Genomic DNA, 20,142 nt, shown 5'->3' with positions numbered 1-20,142 from the left:
GAACAGTTCCATTCAGCATTTGTCAATTTTTGAAAGACCTGCACTCTGATCAACAGACCTCAAGCTAATTTTAATAGACAGAGGCTTCAGCTATTGCATTCCTTTGTTTTACTTACAGAAATGCAGACTTTTCATTTTGGATAAGGCTTGTTTCTTTTCATGTATGAAGAATGAATATGCTTGTGAAGTGAATACAAAGTCGTCTCTTTACTCTAGCAGGCAAAGAAATAATGAGATCCAATTGCTGGGAGCTGAAGCAGATAATTTCAGATTGGAAATAAGGTGCGATTTTTAGCAGTGAGGATAATTAACCACTGGAACAGCTTCCCAAGGGAGATGGTGAATTCCTCATTCCTTGAAATCTTTAAATCAAGACTGATGGTCTTGCTACAAAGAGACATACTCTAACACTAACTCAACTAAGTTGTTATAGGTTTGATGCAAGGGGTGCAATCTATGGCCTGAGTTGTGCGGAAGGTCAGCACTGAATATCATAATGGTCCCTTTTGGCCTTAAAATGTGTGACTGACATAGTGTGTCTTTTGCATTTCATTTTATAATACCTTTAAGGGTTTTTTATTTTGTTTTTCAATGCGTGTCCTCTCCCAGTTTTTTCCTTGGGAAAATAATCTCTCTTTTTGGAGGGGTGTGTGTTTTTCTAATAAGCCAATAATATTCAAACCAGAGGGTACAGTGGAATGTTTCTCTCTGTGGACTGAGTACAGTATATGCAGCTTATTAGACAGCCAAAAGTTGCCATTAACCAGCAGTTGTCAGTAAGCAAAAGGCAGATTTGTAAGGCTGCAGCCAGGGAAGGAAGGGCTGGGACATCCCAAGCTCTGGATGCAGGCAGGTTTGTGGGGGCTGCAGCTAGGGAATGAAGCGTTGGGACTACAAGGTACCTCTCCCTGCACTTTCCAGGCTGTGTTCTGCCTTGGCACAGGGCGCCTGGGCTTGGCACACGTCAGCTCTTTCTTTCTTGGGTGCAGCCTCACAATCCTGCCTGCAACTGGGGCTTTCCATGGGGATCAAGGGTGCTGGGATTTGTGGAGTCCAGGCCCCGGTGCCAAGGCACAAGACAACCTGGAGAATGCAAAGAGAGGTAACTGTGAGGCCCATGGGCCCTCAGTGTCCTGATTCCTATGCAAAGCGCTGGCATCTGGGCATCTGCCTGGGGCATGGGCTCCACATGTCCCAGCACTTCTATCCCTGGCTGCAGCCCCCACAAAAAAGTTGTCAATAGCCGGCATGCCTGTTGCCAGTATCCACACCAGTTAACGTTGTAGCCCATTGTACAGTATCAGTTCCAGGCAGAATGGTTCTATTAACAGAAAGCTGTTATTAACTGGGTTGTTATTAAGCAGAACCTTCCGCAACTGGCACACAAACAAGGGTGAGTGGGCTGAGGCTCAACTTGGACCGAGCTGATATTAGTAGGCTGGGAGAAACAACCAGAAGATATGGCAATGATTACCTTAACCCCTCAGACTGAGAATGGGTCTGCTGCTTGTCATTCAAATCTGCAATTTGGCAGTCTTGTTACACTCCCAGCTGCTGCAGTTTTATAGCACAAGTAAGCAGGACATCTTATTTCCATCTGTTTCTTGTCAGGAAGTTCCAGCCCTCTCTCTCTCTGATGCAGACCTTACTGCCATTCATGCAACATTAGACTATCGCAATGCACTCTTCAAAGGGCCACTCTTTAAATCAACTCAGAAACTGAGGTTGGTACAACCAGGAACAAAGCATGCAAGTTAAGCAGCTTATCTTGCAGTCAGCACACAGCACTAGTTCTCTGAATCTCCATGGGCTGCTCATTAGCTTCTTAGTGGACTTTAAGATATTGGTTCTGACCTATGAATCCCTAACTGGCCAAGGGCTTTCTTTTCCAAGAGACTGTCTCTCTGTCCATGTGACAATGCCACAGTTGAGCTCAGCAGAGATGGGGGGAGGGATAGCTCAGTGGTTTGAGCATTGGCCTACTTAACCCAGGGTTGTGAGTTCAATCTTTGAAAAGGCTATTTCAGGATCTGGGGCAAAAATCTGTCAGGGGATTGGTCATGCTTTGAGCAGAGGGGTGGACTAGATGACCTCCTGAGGTCCCTTCCAACCCTGGCATTCTATGATTCTATAATGAGGAGCTCCCTGCTAGAGAAGTAGCTGCTGGCAGGGCATTCTCTGTGAGGGCTCTTCAACTTGGTTTCAAAATAGGGTGACCAGACAGCAAGTGTGAAAAATCAGAATGGGATGGGAGGGTAGGGGTAATAGGAGCCTATATAAGAAAAAGACCCAAAAATCAGGACTGTCCCTATAAAATCAGGACAACTGGTCACCCTATTTCAAAATCACATTTGTTGACCTTTAGAGCATGGTTCAAAGCCATCTCTCTGACATAGCTTTAATATACAATTGTATTTGAAAATGTGTCAAGGAGCCCCTAAAACAAAGGATGGGTACTTCTTTTATGGAATTAGTATATAAATCAAAACAAACATATATATGGGAAGGAACCTGTGGATGGATGAAGTTCAGGAGATTCTAAGATGAGGTTGTGGATTTCTATCTGGGAGAGATTAGGGTTCTGTGATAGTTGAGGAAGGAAATTTTAGTTTAGGACAAACTGGAGAAATGGTCTGAAGTAAATAGTATGAAATTCAATAAGGACAAATGCAAAGTACTCCATTTAGGAAGGAACAATCAGTTGCACACATACAAAATGGGAAATGACTGTCTAGGAAGGAGTACTGCGGAAAGGGATCTGGGGGTCATAGTGGACCACAAGCTAAATATGAGTCTACAGTGTAATACTGTTGCAAAAAAAGCAATCATCATTCTGGGATGTATTAGCAGGAGTGTTGTAAGCAAGACATGAGAAGTAATTCTTCTGCTCTACTCTGCACTAATTAGGCCTCAACTGGAATATTGTGTCCAGTTCTGGGCACCACATTTCAGGAAGGATGTGGACTAATTGGAGAGAGTCCAGAGAAGAGCAACAAAAATGATTAAAGGTCTAGAAAATATGACCTATGAGGGAAGACTGAAAAAATTGGGTTTGTTTAGTCTGGAAAAGAGAAGACAGAAGAGGGGACATGATAACAGTTTTCAAGTATGTAAAAGGTTGTTACAAGGAGGAGAAAGAAAAAATGTTTTTCTTAACCTCTGAGGATATGACAAGAAGCAATGGGCTTAAATTATAGCAAGGGAGGTTTAGGTTGGACATGACAAAAAACTTCCTGTCAGGGTGGTTAAGCACTAGAATAAATTACGTATTAGGAAGTTTTGCGCAAAACAGTTGTTGGTTTGCTACTGCTGTTGTTTACTCTAAGTATTTGTCATGTGCTCAGAGCCTGGCGACAGGGGGTCTTATGTCTTACATGTTCATACTGAGTTCACACTCAGATACTACGGTAATGGAAGCCATATGAGTACCTAAGCTAGACAGATAGGCATTGAAATAACAAAACAAGCATCACTAATAGTTCCCACATCATAAACTATTGCTTTTGTATGATAGTTTCCGAGCTATAGAGCTGTCCAAAGAAAGCATCTCTTTGGATTACCACTAGTATTTTAGTAGAAAAAAGACTGAGTCACTAAAAAGCTAATGAGAATCTAATGTTGAAAAAAATAGATGTTCTCTTTAATGAAAATGCCTTCCTATGAAAAGATAAAACACAATGAGAATAAATTTGAAAATACCTGAAGACCATGTTTTTCTTACACTGGAAGACAGGAGAATGAGCTAGACTCCTTCCTTCCTCCCTCTCCTCTTACCAACCCCTTTCTTTACATTCTTGGTTCTACAGTTATGCTCATGGTGGTGTGGTATCATTGGATTATTATTTTACTTTATCACCCACTTACATGTCCCTACAAATAATTTTCACCAAGGGAGTCTAAAGATTTTCCTAGGATTCCTAAATCTTAAAGTGCAGGACAAGACCTGGTCCTGGAGCAGCTCATTCCAATTTACATATGTAAATTGTGATTTGTCATCTAAGAAAGGACAGCAGAATGAGGCGGAATGAGACCAGAATGGTGGGCAGGAGTTTTCACGGAATACTTTTATCAAATGAGCCAGGGACTTGGGGCCACTAAAGGGCTGAATTCTGGTGAATTTTGAGTTATTTTTCCTGTTTTCATTCTCAAACCCTTTTAAAGGGAAAAAAAAAAGCTTAAAATTCACATAAACGTGCACATGACACTCTAGCACAGTGGTCCCTAGATCCCTAGCTTATTAGGACAAATTGTCCATGACAAACATTTCCACACTGAAGTTAAAGGGTTCATCTACAGACTGTCTCTATAAAGAGGCAATTTTCAATAAATACACTCAGTAGAGCTGGGCTTTGAAACCCACAAAACCCACTGCTGTTGACCTTCCTGAGTTAGGGGAACTAGAAACGTAAAGGAGAATCTCAGCCTTGTTTTTTAAAAAAGGTAAATTTCTAGACCTCTCCCTTGTGAAGACAGCTTTGAAAACACAGAACAATAGTCACTGATCACTAATGCTGAACAGAATAATTAGCTGGAATCCACTTCTGCAGCAGGAGCCTTGGGAAAGAACCTAACAAACCCCTGTGCACCTGCTCCCTCTGCACACATTGTTTATGTAAAATGAGCAAGTTTAACTTTGTTCTGCCTCTCAAATAACCATCTCACTAGCCCTGCCTCAAATCCTTAGGCCAGCCCTGTGCACAGTAGTGTGATAATGGTGGACACGAATCGGTTACACTTTGGATGTTGAGGGGGAAAACAAATTGTTGTCACTCTTTTGCAGGGCTACACAAAATGCTATGGGGCTGGCTCTGCACTTAGACAGTTCTTGTAATTTGCTGAGAATTCAGAGGTATCTCTTGGACGTGTCTAGAGACACAGCCAATGTTGGGCTAAGAGGCCCCAAAACAGCATCTTTGAAAAAACTACTCATGTTGAAGTTTTTCTCAGGAAATCCTTGTGTCTCACAGTTCCTGCCAAGCAAGTTACTGAGCCTGTATAGCTCACCACAAAGAAAATCCAACATGATATCAACAGTGTCAACAAACAATCAAGAGAGGAGTGACTGTCAGAGATCTTCAACAATGCTCAGAGAAAGCCAGGAGTAAACTAAAGGTAAGGAAAGGACAAATAACTCCCATCTCCCAGAACACTCAGACTTCCTGGGGAAGTGGCCTGTGCCACCCTAAGCCTCAGAAATACCCCATCCATTTGCAAGGAGTGAAACTAACTCCATCTCTCACAGCCTCATGCTGAAGGCCAGTTAGGGTATGTCTGCACTGCCGCTAGGAGCCTGGGTAAATAGACACATGCTAGCTCTGCTCAAGCTAGCATGCTAAAAAGATGATGTTGTGGCATGCATTAGCCACCCATGTATGGACCCAAGGGGCGACGTAGGGTTCTACATGGGAGGCTAGCTTGTGTTGCCACCCATGTCATAATGGCCACAGTGCTATTTTTCGTGTGCTAGCTCCAGCAGAGCTAGTGTGTGTGTCTCTACCCAGGCTGGGAGGCACATTCGTTGCTGCAAAGTACCTTAAGAAGCCTATATGCAGAGCTTAAGTGAGATTTAAGTAAGAGACACAAGTGCTGGCCTAGTGTTGCCAATTTAGACACATTTTATTGTGAGTCTCAATATTTTTAAAGCACTTGGAGTCATGTGATTGCATGAGAATCTTGGGTCTCATTAAAAAAAGCCTCCAACCCTCTTGGTTGCAGAGAAATTGTGAAAAGTGATATTTGTATACGCTAAAGGCTCAGAATGAAAAGACAAATAAAAAGAACACAGAACATATATTTTAAAATCTCAAGAGTTTTCAGGGCTGACTCATGATTCTTAAACATTTGGGGTTGGCAATATTGCAAATGTTATCCAGAGTGAGCAAAGAGATGCAATGCCTCCTTATCTTCTGCTTATGCTTCACTGACATACCTGTAGTCCTGCTGGTAGAATACCAAGAAATCAATGTCTATTTTAAATAAACCATGGGAGAAACTCATTCCGACAACTTATCAGTCCAGTCCTCTCCTTCTTCCCCTCTTCACCCCACTCCCCTCTCTGTAGTAGTGATTACTAGGCCACTAATACCTCATGCCAAACACATCAACTGGCAAGTGATGGGATCTTGCAAAAGACAACGGTAGAATCTAGAGGTTCTACCAGAAATCGTTTAAAATAACAGAAATTAAAAATACATAACTACTGTAAATGACTAGCAGATTTGATACCTACTAATGCAAGAGTCTGCAATAACTTTATCGGTACCAAGCAATTAAGGGCCAAAAGAGCCCTGGATCCAATCTGGAGAGATTTTCCCTTGGTGCAAGGCAATTTATGCTGTCCTGAGAGGCACCCGCTGCAAACCCTGGCATAGGAGGAGTGGCTGACAATGAAAGGGGGGTTGCCATAACAGACATTAGTATGGTCATTCTGGCTTGTACTGCAGTGCTATGTTGAAGCTGGTCACTTTCACTCAAGCGACGCTGTCCCAAATGCAGTAACTCGAGTGTACTACATCGAGCTGACCGTTGCAGTGAAGACAAGGCAGAGAACAAAATCTTATCCTTGATTTTTAAAGTCCTGGTATCTTCCAGAGGATGAGAGACAAAATTTGGGACTGTGTAGGTATAAGTGTCCACCAAAGGAGCTGACAAGGTACCATGAGAGCAGAATGAAAAGGGCTCCCTGCATTACTGGGAAGATGTTTGCTACAGAGGAAATTTACTCCTATGCAGAGGGCCAGTGTAACCCTTATGCTTCACTTGCCTCCCACATAAACCCAGGCTTTAATAGGTGCACCAGTTGTGATGACCCTCTGCTTAGCGTTAAATTTCACTGCATGAGACCAAGTTGTCCCTAAAAGACTGGCTTGATGAGTGAAGGTCGCAAAGGATAGAGAAGGGAAAGGAGAGATACAGAGGAATAATGATATCAAATAATCCACTCTTTTCATTCTAGTTTTCATTTATTTTTGGAAATGAGAAGCCACCAACACCAGCTAGCTGTCTGAAATACTCCCTATCACTAATTTTTAAGACACTCTAGATAACAAAATTTGTTATAAAGATTTCCAACCTCTGTACATTTGAAATTAGTATCTTTTTACAGACCAAAGGATGGGGCTTGATCTGTTAGCAATCAACCAATATTTTCTTAGTGGTTACCTACATCAATGTACTTGATCAATAGCCAGGGGTTTGGGTTTTTTATGAACTGTGGACAACTTTTTTGTTTTGTCCACAGCCTGTAAGTAGCTCATTTCCATAAAGAGTGTGTGTGTGTCCAAGAAATCATGGTGTTTTGTGCAGGGCCAGTGCTTCCATTTAGGCGACCACGCCAGGATTTGGGGGGGCGGCATTTTGCCATCCTCGGCGGCAATTCGGCAGTGGGGGGTCCTTCCGCGCTCCGGATCTTCAGCAGCAATTCTGCGGTGGGTCCTTCACTCACTCTGGGACCCGCCGCTGAAGTGCCCCGAAGACTGGGAGCGCGGAAGGACCCGCCCCGCTGCAGAATTGCCGCCAACGACCGGAGGCGCAGAAGGATCCCCGCCTAGGGCGCCAAAGACTCTGGCGCCGCTCCTGGTTTTGTGACACTTTTAGTTATTGCACACTATTTTCTTTGTGTTTCAGTTTCTTGTATTTTAATTTAAATTTTTACTTCTGTATGATGATGTATTTTTATACTTGCCTCATTTTGCTAGCCCCAATACTGAATTGAAAAGTGTGCATTTAATTTTCCAGGTAACAGAGTGGGAAGATTAAAGTAAGGCACAAGAGCCAGCAAACAAAGCTGTAAACGGGAGTTTGAATGGGAGTTTGCAGGGGGAGTTTGAGGGAAGACTAAGGCCTGGTCCACACTACTCAGTTAAATCGATTTAAACAGCGTTAAATCGATTTAACGCTGTACCCGTCCACACTACAACACACTTTAAATCGATTTTAAGGGTTCTTAAAATCGATTTCTGTACTCCTCCCCAACGAGACGAGTAACGATAAAATCGATATTACTATATCGATTTAGGCTTAGTGTGGACGGAAATCGAAGTTATTGTCCTCATCATTTTACAGTAGCTACCCACAGTGCACCGCTCCAGAAATCGACGCTAGGCTCAGACCATGGACGCACACCACCGAATTAATGTGCCCTAGTGTGGACGCATAAAATCGATTTAATAATATCGGTTTTATAAAACCGGTTTTAGTTATTTCGATTTTATGCTGTAGTGTAGACGTAGCCTAAGAGAGGCAGGCAGAGGAACAGACAGGCTACTGAAGGGAGTGTGTGGTGTTGTAGCAGTGTCTTGGTGCTTGCTGGGGCTTTGTTCTGCTGTGGGCAGTGGTGTTTTGGTTTGGTTTGTGTTTCTCAGATTTACAGGAGTGAGGTGGGAAGCCTATGACAGACACAGAGGCAGCAGTTGTAGTGACCCAAGCAGTGGAAGACATAATGAAGATGACTGGATGTGGAAGCTGCAGCACGTACATGATCCTGGAGGGGGTACCTGATAAAAGTTTCATCTCCATGAAGTGCCGCCTGATAGAGCTGATGGCAGAAAAGTCCCGAGGACTGGAGATGCAGGTGGAAACTCTGGTTGAGTTGAGAAGGTTCAGCAAGGACAAGTGTAGAGTCCTGCACTTAGGACGGAAGAATCCCATTCACTGTTACAAACTAGGGACCAAATGGCTAGGAAGAAGTTCTGCAGAAGAGAACCCAGGGGTTACAGTGGACGAGAAGCTGGATATGAGTCAACAGTGTGTCCTTGTTGCCAAGAAGGCTAACAGCATTTTGGGCTGTATAAGTAGGGGCATTGCCAGCAGATCGAGGGACGTGATCATTCCTCTCTATTTAACATTGGTGAGGCCTCATCTGGAGTACTGTGTCCAGTTTTGGGCACATACTACAAGAAGAATGTGGAAAAACTGGAAAGAGTCCAGAAGAAGGCAACAAAAATGATTAAGGGGCTGGAGCACATGACTTATGAGGAGAGGCTGAGGGAACTGGGATTGTTTAGTCTGCAGAAGAGAAGAATAAGGGGGGATTTGATAGCTGCTTTCAACCACCTGAAAGGGGGTTCCAAAGAGGATGGATCTAGCCTGTTCAGTGGTACCTGATGACAGAACAAGAAGTAATGGTCTCAAGTTGCAGTGGGGGAGGTTTAGGTTGGATATTAGGAAAAACTTCCTCACTAGGAGAGTGGTAAAGCACTGGAATGGGTTACCTAGGGAGGTGGTGGAATCTCCTTCCTTAGAGGTTTTTAAGGTCAGGCTTGAGAAAGCCCTTGCTGGGATGATTTAGTTGGGAATTGGTCCTGCTTTGAGCAGGGGTTGGACTAGATGACCTCCTGAGGTCCCTTCTAACCCTGATATTCTATGATTCTAAGTGAATTCGAGTGGATGATGGAACAAAGACATGAGGAGTCTGAATGGAAAAGCTCAGACTTATAGATGGAAGCAGGACCAAAGAACTCTGAGGGGAGACTGCTGGGTGAGGAAACTGGACAGTGGAAGCATGTGACTAAGAGAACCAGGCAGAGAAAAAGATGGGCTAATGAAGGAGAAATAGAGCTCAGGAACAGGTTTGCAGAGCTGGAAAATGAAGAAGGGGCACAGCAGATGGTCGCTGAAAGTGAGAAGGCAAGGAAGAAGAAAAGAGCATCTAGTTCTATAAGAAGAGGGGAAAAGACAATGGAGATAACACCAAATATGAGCCCCAGGAGGATAGCAAGGGCGAACAGGAATCGAGAGGACTTGCAGCCAGAGGGAACAGGGGATATACCGGAGAATTGCACCGTCACCAGGAAAAGGCAGGTCTACATGACTGGGGACTCCCTACTGAGAAGGATAGACAGGCCTGTAACCAGAGCTGATCCAGAGAACAGAAGGGTGTGCTATCTGCCGGGTATTAAGATATGGGGTGTGGACCTGAGGCTAAAGAGGGTACTAATGGGAGCGGGAAAGAATCCACTGATTGTCCTTCATGTGGGAACGAATGATACAGCTAGATTCTCGCTGGAACATATCAAGGGAGACTATGCCAGGCAGGGGAAGGAAATCGAGGCTCAGGTGATCTTCAGTGGGATTCTGCCTGCTCCAAGAGAAGGGCAACAAAGGTGTGACAAGATTATGATGATCAACAGATGGTTCAGGCAGTGATGCTATAAGGAGGACTTTGGGATGCATGGCTACTGGGAGGCATTCATGGACAGAGGATTGTTCTCTCAGGATGGACTTCACCTGAGTAGGGAGGGAAATAGACTTCTAGGATGGAGGCTGGCACAACTGATTAAGAGAACTTTAAACTAGGAATTGGGGGGAGATGGCTGGGAAATGTCCAGGTAATCTCCATGCTGGATTTTAACATTGAGAGGGAAGAAAACGAAGAAAGAAAGGATACAACCATGGGTAGGAGAATGGACATACAGAGGAAGGATAGTGTAGATACCATTCTAATAGGTGATACTGGTTGTAGAATGTCTGGACCTAATCGGGTATAGAATGTGAGTGAAGCCAAACAGCAAGAATTAAGATGTTTGTACACCAATGCGAGGAGCCTAGGTAACAAAATGGACGAACTAGAGTTACTGGTGCAGGAAGCGAAACCGGATATTATAGGGATAACAGAAACATGGTAGAATAGTAGTCGTGACTGGAGTACAGGTATTGAAGGCTATGTGCTGTTTAGGAAAGACAGAAATAAAGGCAAAGGCAGTGGAGTAGCATGTATATCAATGATGAGGTAGAAATAAGAAATAAGAAGGGATGGAATGGATAAGACAGAGTCTGGGCAAAAATCACATTGGGAAAGAAAGCTACTAGAGCCTCCCCTGAGATAGTGCTTGGGGTGTGCTATAGACTACCGGGATCCGATTTGGATATGGATAGAGATCTTTTTAATGTTTTTAATAAAGTAAATACTAATGGGAATTGCGTGACCATGAGAGACTTTAACTTCCCAGATATAGACTGGAGGACATAGGGCTCAGATTTTCCTAGATGTGATAGCTGATGGATTCCTTCACCAAGTAATTGAAGAACCAACAAGAGGGGATGCCATTTTAGATTTGGTTTGGGGGAGTAGTGAGGACCTCATAGAAGAAATGATTGTAGGGGACAACCTTGGTTTGAGTGATCATGAGCTAATTCAGTTTAAACTAAATGGAACAATAAACAAAAACAGATCTGGGACTAGGGTTTTTGATTTCAAAAGGGCTAACTTTAAAAAATTCAGGAAATTAGTTAGGGAAGTGGATTGGACTGAAGAACTTGGGGATCTAAAGCTAGAGGAGGCCTGCAATTACTTCAAGTCGAAGTTGCAGAAACTATCAGAAGCCTACATTCCAAGAAAGGGGAAAAAATTCATAGGCAGGAGTTGCAGACCAAGCTGGATGAGCAAGCATCTCAGAGAGGGGATTAAGAAAAAGCAGAAAGCCTACAAGGAGTGGAAAATGGGAGTGATCAGCCAGAAATGCTACCTTACTGAGGTCAGAACATTTAGGGATAAAGTGAGAAAGGCCAAAAGCCATGCAGAGTTGGACCTTGCAAAGGGAATTAAAACCAATAGTAAAAGGTTCTATAGCCATATAAATGAGAAGAAAACCAAGAAAGAAGTGGGACTGCTAAACATGGAGGATGGAGTGGACGTTAAGGATAATCTAGGCATGGCCCAATATCTAAACAAATACTTTGCCTCAGTCTTTAATGAGGAGTTTAGGGATAATGGTAGGATGACAAATGGGAATGAGGATATGGAGGTAGATATTACCACATCCAAGGTAGAAGCCAAACTCAAACATCTTAATGGGACTAAATCAGGGGGCCCAGATAATCTTCATCCAAGAATATTAAAGGAACTTGCACATGAAATTGCAAGTCCATCAGCAAGAATTTTTAATGAATCTGTAAACTCAGGGGTTGTACCGTATGACTGGGAAAAAAGTGATCTGGGCGACTACAGGCCTGTTAGTTTGACATCTGTAGTATGTAGTCTTGGAAAAAAGTTGAAAGAGAAAGTAGTTAAGGACATTGAGGTCAATGGAAATTGGGACAAAATACAACATGGTTTTACAAAAGTAGATCATGTCAAACCAACCCGATCTCCTTCTTTGACAAGGTAACAGATTTTTTTAGACAAAGAAAACGCAGTGGATCTAATTTACAATTTCAGTAAGGCATTTGATACGGTTCCACATGGGGAATTATTAGTTAAATTGGAAAAGATGGGCATCAATATGAAAATTGAAAGGTGAATAAGGAACTGGTTAAAGGGGAGACTACAACGGGTTGTACTGAAAGGTGAACTGTCAGGCTGGAAGGAGTTTACTAGTGAAGTTCCTCAGGGGTCGGTTTTGGGACCAATCTTATTTAATCTTTTCATTACTGACCTTGGCACAAAAAGTGGGAATGTGCTAATAAAGTCTGTGGATGACACAAAGCTGGGAGGTATTGCCAACACAGAGAAGGGCCGGGATATCATACAGGATGATCTGGATGACCTTGTAAACTGGAGTAATAGTAATAGGATGAAATTTAATAGCAAAAAGTGCAAGGTCATGCATTTAGGGATTAACAAGAATTATTGTTATAAGATGGGGATGCATCAGTTGGAAGTAACAGAGGAGGAGAAGGACCTCGGAGTATTGGTTGATCACAGGATGACTATGAGCCGCCAATGTGATATGGCTGTGAAAAAAGCTAATGCGGTCTTGGGATGCATCAGGCGAGGTATTTCCAGTAGAGATAAGGAGGTGTTAGTACTGTTATACAAGGCACTGGTGAGACCTCATCTGGAATACTGTGTGCAGTTCTGGTCTCCCATGTTTAAGAAGGATGAATTCAAACTGGAACAGGTACAGAGAAGAGCTACTAGGATGATCCAGGGAATGGAAAACCTGTCTTATGAAAGGAGACTCAAAGAGCTTGGCTTGTTTAGCCTAACCAAAAGAAGGTTGATATGATTGCCCTCTATAAATATATCAGAGGAATAAATACCAGGGAGGGAGAGGAATTATTTAAGCTCAGTACCAATGTGGACACAAGAACAAATGGATATAAACTGACCATCAGGAAGGTTAGAGTTGAAATTAGATGAAGGTTTCTTACCATTAGAGGAGTGAAGTTCTGGAACATCCTTCCAACGGGAGTAGTGGGGGCAAAAGACATATCTGGCGTCAAGACTAAGCTTGATAAGTTTATGGAGGGGATGGTATAATGGGATAGCCTAATTTTGGCAATTAATTGGTCTTTGACTATTAGCGGTAAATATGCCCAATGGCTTGTGATGGGATGTTAGATGGGGTGGGATCTGAGTTACTACAGACAATTCTTTTCTGGATGTCTGGCTGGTGAGTCTTGCCTACATGCTCAGGGTTTAGCTGATCACCATATTTGGGGTTGGGAAGGAATTTTCCTCCAGGGGAGATTGTCAGAGGCCCTGGGAGGTTTTTGCATTCCCCTGCAGCGTGGGGCATGGGTCATTTGCTGGAAGATTCTCTGCATCTTGAAGTCTTTAAACCATGATTTGAGGACTTCAGTGGCTCAGATACAGGTTTGATACAGGAGTGGGTGAGTGAGATTTTGTGGCCTGCGTTGTACCAGAAGTCAGACTAGGTGGTCATAATGGTCCCGTCTGACCTTAAAGTCTATGATTCTATGAATACATAATGTGTAGAACTTAAAAATCTGATTAAAAAACCTGATTTTCCTGAGTTGCCCTTATGTTACTTTGATGTTTGGTAAACCATAAACAAGAGAACACTTGTTCAGAAGTCACATTTTGTGATATAGCTATGTAAGTTTGGATGCAATTAATCAAAAATGTAAATTCCACTGTAAACCTTGCTTTACACCTTCAGCTCACTCAGTTAAGAGCTTTTGAGTGGGAATAAAAAGGCTTACCACGGCTAAAATTGCATTCCGTATTTGTCTAAAATGAGGTGTCAAATGACACTTTTTAATGGAACAGGTTTCCTAACAGATGCAAATATTTTAATGTTTACTTTGCAATCCACAACAAGGAAGCTGACTGTCTGGGTGATAAAAGGCACTTGAATATGTGCCATGCACTGGAATGGGAATGTATTTTCCTTTTCACCATTCTAAATCAATAATCTTAATGAGTGTCCTTTTTATGAAAATGTCAAGATAGTAAATTGCTTGTGAAAGTGCTTTAAACTGTCCTTTATTAACAGTGTATCTGCCATTTAAACATTAATGTTCATTTTACACTGCTGTGCCTTAGTCTGTCTCCCTCTTGGGAACTGGGAGGTAAGAGCAAAAATTTGTTTACATCAATGAGCTCAACTTATTAACAATGTTTCAGTTACAATTACAATATTAAATATCTAAACAATAAGCAATTGTATAATACTGCCACCAACAGGACAAAATTATAATTGAGAATACTTTGTGGATGCTATATATTAAGGGTGGCCAAACCACCGCTCGTGAGCTGCTTTCCAGTTAAACAGCAGCTTGCAGAGCCTCCCATCCCCCAGCCCTCCCACTCTCTGCCTACCAGCCTTGGCAGGAGGGAGTTCTGGACTTCTACCCTGCAGCAGGTGGTGGCTCTCAGTGCTTCTGCCCAGTGGAGAAGGGGCTCTCAGGGCTTGAGCCCCATGGGGCACACCTTCTGGGGTTCGGGGCTTGAGCCCCACTTTTACTGAAGCCCTGATCCCTGAGATAACCCACCTCCCCGCCAGGCAGAAGTCCCAAGACCTGGCAGGTGTGCCTGGCTCTCGAACTTCTAAAGATTATCAGCTGTAGCTTGGAGGGTCAGTAAGTTTGGCCACCCCTGCTATATATTCTACATCAATATCTGAAAGGTAATAATTGTTGGAGGAAGATGTGACTAAATGGAACACTTACAACTTGGACACTGTAGGGAAAGTTTATTTCCTTCAACACACTATTTTCCACACTGGATCAGACTAATACTCCATCAGGTCTGGGAGTCTATGGCAGTGGCCAATGCCTGTTGTTCAGAGAAAAGCAACCAAAACACATAATGATTGTGCCTAATCAACTGTGTATTGCTGAGAATGTGTTAGATCATGGAGGTGTGGATAGGAGCAGGTTCCTCCCTGATTCCTGTAACTATCATTTTATTCCCTGAAGCAGGTTAGCATGCCCAGGTTATTGGTCAGAGGAACTTCACTGCCATTTAAAACTCTAGCAAAAGCTCAGTTTTAATCTAGGCACCTGATAGAGCAGTGACACCAAATTTACTAGGCTAGTAGACAGTTCAGGACCAGAGTTATAATTCAGTTGGTAATTAGAGGACATTACTGAACATTACTCACAGATGCCAGGAAGAAATGACATTTACTGGGTAAAGACTCTGTAATAGACTGTTGATTAATGATTCCTAAAATTAGAAATCACCCAAAAGATTGCGAGGGAGAAAAAAAGAGTAAAGTTTTATAGATATAGATATCATAGAACTGGAAGGGACCCCGAAAGGTCATCAAGGCCAGCCCCTGTCTTCATTAGCAGGACCAAGCACTGATTTTGCCCCAGATCCCTAAGTGGCCCCCTCAAGGACTAAACTCACAGCCCTGCCATTAAGTATGCCTGGGGTGAGGTCTACCTAGACCAAGCCCCCAGAGCTGTTGTGCTACATGCAGTATCCAACTCCAGCTCTGGTAAGGAACGAGCTCCTCAGAAGCACATGGTTTCATAAAGATGTTGTTCTGAAGCACTCAGATTTGGTTACTGTTATTTGAAAGACAGATAAACTAAAAGCATATTGTTTCTAAGCTATAAAAGTTGGAGACAAATATATTTAAGTGGCAAATATTTATTTCAGAACTCAGAGTACAAAAATCCTCTCCTCTCAAATAGGAAAGCAATTGCTGCTGAAAGCAAGCCATGCTCTAATTTAGATAATCATTTCCATGTTGCTGCTGCTATGGAAGTGAAATTTTCTGTAACAAAGTGAAAGGTACATCCTTTTAAACTAATAAGTGATTTCTAATTCTGATCTTACTTGACTATATTCTCTTTGTGGTTATTTTCTGCTTTCCAACAGGGAAATATTTTATCAAGATAACTTCTTTATTACTGTTTAGTGCCTATTACTGCCACAACATGAGGATGGGTGCAACATACTGTATTATCTTAAGAGTTGCTAAGAGCAGAATAACAAACCAAAATGCAGACAGTTACAAGCTTATAAAGTGCTTATAATAAAGTGATTCCAGAATACCTTCTTAAAGTTTTCCCTTCTAATATTCTGGGGTAGTCAATACAGAACTGACTCAGTGGGCAAGGGAGGTAGAATGTACAGATAATCATCAAGTAATTAGATTGAGTGCTTTATGTTACAGATAACCACGGCTAATTTTTTAAAACAAGAAGTCTCCTTAATTGTAACAAGGCCTTTCTAAAGGTAGATTTTTAGGGGTTCAATCCTCTTGCTAACATAACACCAAGGCCCTTGCCTACGCTTGAAATTTTTTCTAGAAACATACTACTGTTGCTAACATCAGCTCAACTGCATAAGTGTTAGCAACGCTGGAAGCACTACTGGACACAGACGACTGAGCTGATGCAGATATTTTAAAAACCATATCACGTAACCCTGTTCAGAGCAAGTCTAATCAACAAGGTGTTAAAACACTCCCAGAAGCCTACCCATATGTCTATGATAGAAACGTCAAGGAGGCATGCAGCTGAAATATCTTTGGATGTAGCAGAGTATGTTCCAATACCCCAAATAGTGAAACATCTGCCAGCTCATAGCACATGCGTACGTGTAACCTAGTCCATTAGAGAGACTCTGGGCTGAGATAAATTGGCCCCCAGCTTTAACCCCACGAGCAATGAGAAGACTAAGGGCTTGTCTACACTACCATGTAGGGTCGATCTAAGATATGCAACTTCAGCTTCGTGAATAGCGTAGCTGAAGTCGACGTACTTAGATCTACTTACCGTGGTGTCTTCACTGCGGTAAGTCAACAGTTGATGCTCTCCCGTCGACTCCACTTGCACTTCTAGTTCTGGTGGAGTACCGGAGTTGACGGGAGAGTGCTCAGCAGTCGATTTATCGTGTCTATACTAGATGCAATAAATTGACCCCTCCTGGATCGATCACTGCTCGCTGATCCGGCAGGTACTGTAGACAGGCTGTAAGTGTTTAATTAATTGGCTTTGTCTTGTCTAGGAAATAAGTAAAAGTCTCTTAACATTTAAGGCGTATAATCTAATGTCTCTCAGAATCAAATAGGGTTTAGGGAAGAAGATGGGTAAATTAATGAGCTGATTAAGATGGAAATAAAGACTACTTCAGTAAAATAAATTTTGGGTGAGGATATAGGAACCAACTATCAGGATTTGGAACTCACTAACTCCGGGAAATCCATATAGAAAAGCTGTTCTATTTCAGCATAAACAGCTGTCTATGAGAAGGTTTTTGCTTCCAGAAATGATTTCCTGAACTTTTGCAGAACAGTCAGAGCTGAAACCTCCTGACAGGCCAGTAGCTAACCTGTAAGACTGAGCAACTTCTATGTGAAGAACACAGCTTTGATCCTGAGACAATACACCCAGGAGATTGAGAAGTGAGACCTCAAGGTCCAATTCTAGATCCATTAGATCCAAGAACCAGAGCTGTTTGGTCCAGTTTTGAGCTATTAATAACACTTTGTCCCACTTGCTCTTTCTGATGACTCTGGAAACTAGAGATATTTGGGGGAAACGTGGAAGAACTGTTGAGATCAGTTGTAAAAACAAATCCCTTGCGGATCCTGGGATTATTCTGCATAATTTTTACGTTTGAAATCTCAAGTATCACATATCTTATCTTCCTTGTTTTTGCTGGAGGTCTCCCTTGGAAAACCCACAGAAGTGGATTGGATGCTCTCTCAGCCATTCATTGCTATGACGGGGCACTGAATCTTTGAAAAAGGGAGCTTGCCTGTTAACTGTTCATTAAGCATACCACTCGTTTAACAATGTGTTGTAACAAAAAAAAAATCATTCAGCACTCTGGATAAAAATCACTTTCCCCATCGCAGGGCTTGTCTTCACTGATTCATGTTATAGCTCAAGTAATCCTGTTAATTTGACTCCCATTCACACTGAAAAACTCCTCTCTTCTGTACTGCCATACTAGTAACACAAGTTGGCCATCATGACTAAGGGCATAGGCAAAACCCTAGTGACCAACTCACATCTGCTAACAACCATTCTGTCTCATGGATGCAAGCTAGCACTACTAAATTGCTGCTGATCCTCCAATACTCTTCCACAATCCTGCTTGACCATTTGGGACTCAATTTTCACAAGTATGTGTCATGTCAAACTGCTAAGGTTCCAGTAATCCACAGAATCTCCCAGAGGAAAAAAAACACCAAGTAGTCAAGTTCTTAGTTTGCAATGTAAGAAACAAGCAGCAAACACATGAGGTTTTTCTGTTGTTTTCTAAAAGCTTTCAGGCCTTACTCTCTCTCACATACACATACACATACATCCCAGAAAAGTGCTGGGCAACGTGCGGCCCATCAGGGTAAGCTGGTTGTCGGCCGCGAGAGATTTTGCTGATGTTGACCGTCTGCAGGCACAGCCCCCCTGCAGCTCCCAGTGGCCGTGGTTCACTGTTCCCAGCCAATGGGAGCTGGCTGCCACTTCCCACAGCTCCCATTGGCCGGGAACGGCGAACCACGGCCACTGGGAGCTGCGAGGAGCCATGTCTGCAGACAGTTAATGTCAGCAAAATGTCTTGTGGCCCGCAATCAGATTACCCTGATGGGCTGAATGCAGCCCACGGGCCACAGATCGCCCACCACTACCCAAGAACAATAATAGAGCACAAACATTTTTTCACCTTTTGCAGTCACTTTGAAAATTGAGAGTGGAAGTGAGTGGTATTGCAAACTGACAACTCTCTGGAAACGCATGTGAAATGTATTTCCTTGTTCCAGGCTGTTCCTTGAAGATGTGTCAATATAACAAAGTAACCACACAATCTGGCACAAACTGGCTATCTGCTAAGGAAACTTCAGTTACTGAGGATACATCTTCACTGCAAAGCTAATTCGCATTGTCTTCGTTTGAGTTGCATATCTCACATTTGCATAGCTCAAGTGACAATGGCCACACTGTGAAATAATCCTCACGTTTGTTCTCACGTTTGTTTGTCCACAAAGGTGCTGCACTCACTCATGTGTCATGCTATGATTTCTGGGGGGTATATCCAAGGCTTCTTTGAGCTACAGTAAACTGAGCTGTCTATGAATTATTTCCCAGTAAATTGTGAGAGAACTTGTCTGTCCTTTCTAGACACATGGGGAATTGTGGGAAGACATTGGAGGACTAGTGACAATTGAGTGGCGCTAGCCTGCATCCACATTACAGAGTAATTATGTTAACAACTGATGAGCTGTGCTAATTTGAGCTGTAGTCTCTACCCCTTGAGGGGTCAGCTCCTTTCAGTTAAAAGCACCATCACACATAAATTAAGGGTTTGTGTGTGTGGACAGAATTTAATCAGGACGTGAGTTAACTTGACTGAACTGCAATGAAGACAAGGTTTTAAACAGCAGACTGTTGGACAATACAGAGCTTTTTTGACAGTAGCGTGTTGGGAATACTACAGAGCACTTGTCCAGTTCCAGCACCACTGCCATTTCCAAACAAAAGCAAAGATGAAGTCTTGGGCATGATGAAGTCAATGTGAGTTCTGCAATTGACATCAACTGAGCCAGGATTTCACCCCAAATGTTCTGTCAAGTGTAATTTTTCTGTATCTAAGATAGTCATAAGATAAAGATTATTTTCATCTACACTACAATAAACTTCTAGTTTCTCCCGTCATTACAGATGTGTTTCATATGCAATTATACATTTCCTGGAGGAATAACTTCATGAAATACCTCAGCAAGGAAGTATAGGACTGTGAAGTGAAGTAAAGTTGTTTTCTTCTGAGCAGGTACATTTATGAGGCATCTTAATCACCATATTACCTTTGTCTCCAGGAACTTTACTGCATGATGAAGCAGTTTAATACAAACAACAAAGCAGACATTTTTAAGGACACCCTCCCAACCTCACCTGTTACAATATTTTCATTTTCCTCCATGATAACTCTGAGACACCAAATACTATTGCCTGAGGCTTTTCAATGTGGTTTTATTACAAGGTGTGGCATATTCA

General features: G+C 42.6%; 2 protein-coding genes across 10 annotated transcripts in view; both read right to left on the bottom strand.

Annotated features, from left to right (window-relative positions):
• Nucleotides 1-20,142, bottom strand: part of RABGAP1L (RAB GTPase activating protein 1 like) — a 567,720-nt gene that overhangs the window by 126,297 nt on the left and 421,281 nt on the right. The window contains exon 1 of one of the 9 annotated variants that reach the window (XM_050963030.1): nt 16,921-17,046. The exons of the other annotated variants lie outside the window; for them this stretch is intronic. The gene's annotated coding sequence lies outside the window, so the exon portion shown is untranslated. Of the gene's footprint in view, nt 1-16,920; nt 17,047-20,142 lie in introns of those variants that run through there. 9 annotated transcript variants of the gene reach the window in all.
• LOC127055383 (uncharacterized) overlaps nt 1-20,142 on the bottom strand; it is a 306,171-nt gene that overhangs the window by 133,748 nt on the left and 152,281 nt on the right. The window lies entirely within an intron of this gene.

This window comes from Gopherus flavomarginatus, chromosome 7 (assembly GCF_025201925.1).
Source record: "Gopherus flavomarginatus isolate rGopFla2 chromosome 7, rGopFla2.mat.asm, whole genome shotgun sequence".
NCBI lineage: Eukaryota > Metazoa > Chordata > Testudines > Testudinidae > Gopherus > Gopherus flavomarginatus.
The sequence above is the reverse complement of the archived record's forward strand: the minus strand, read 5'-3'. Positions and strand labels throughout refer to the sequence as shown.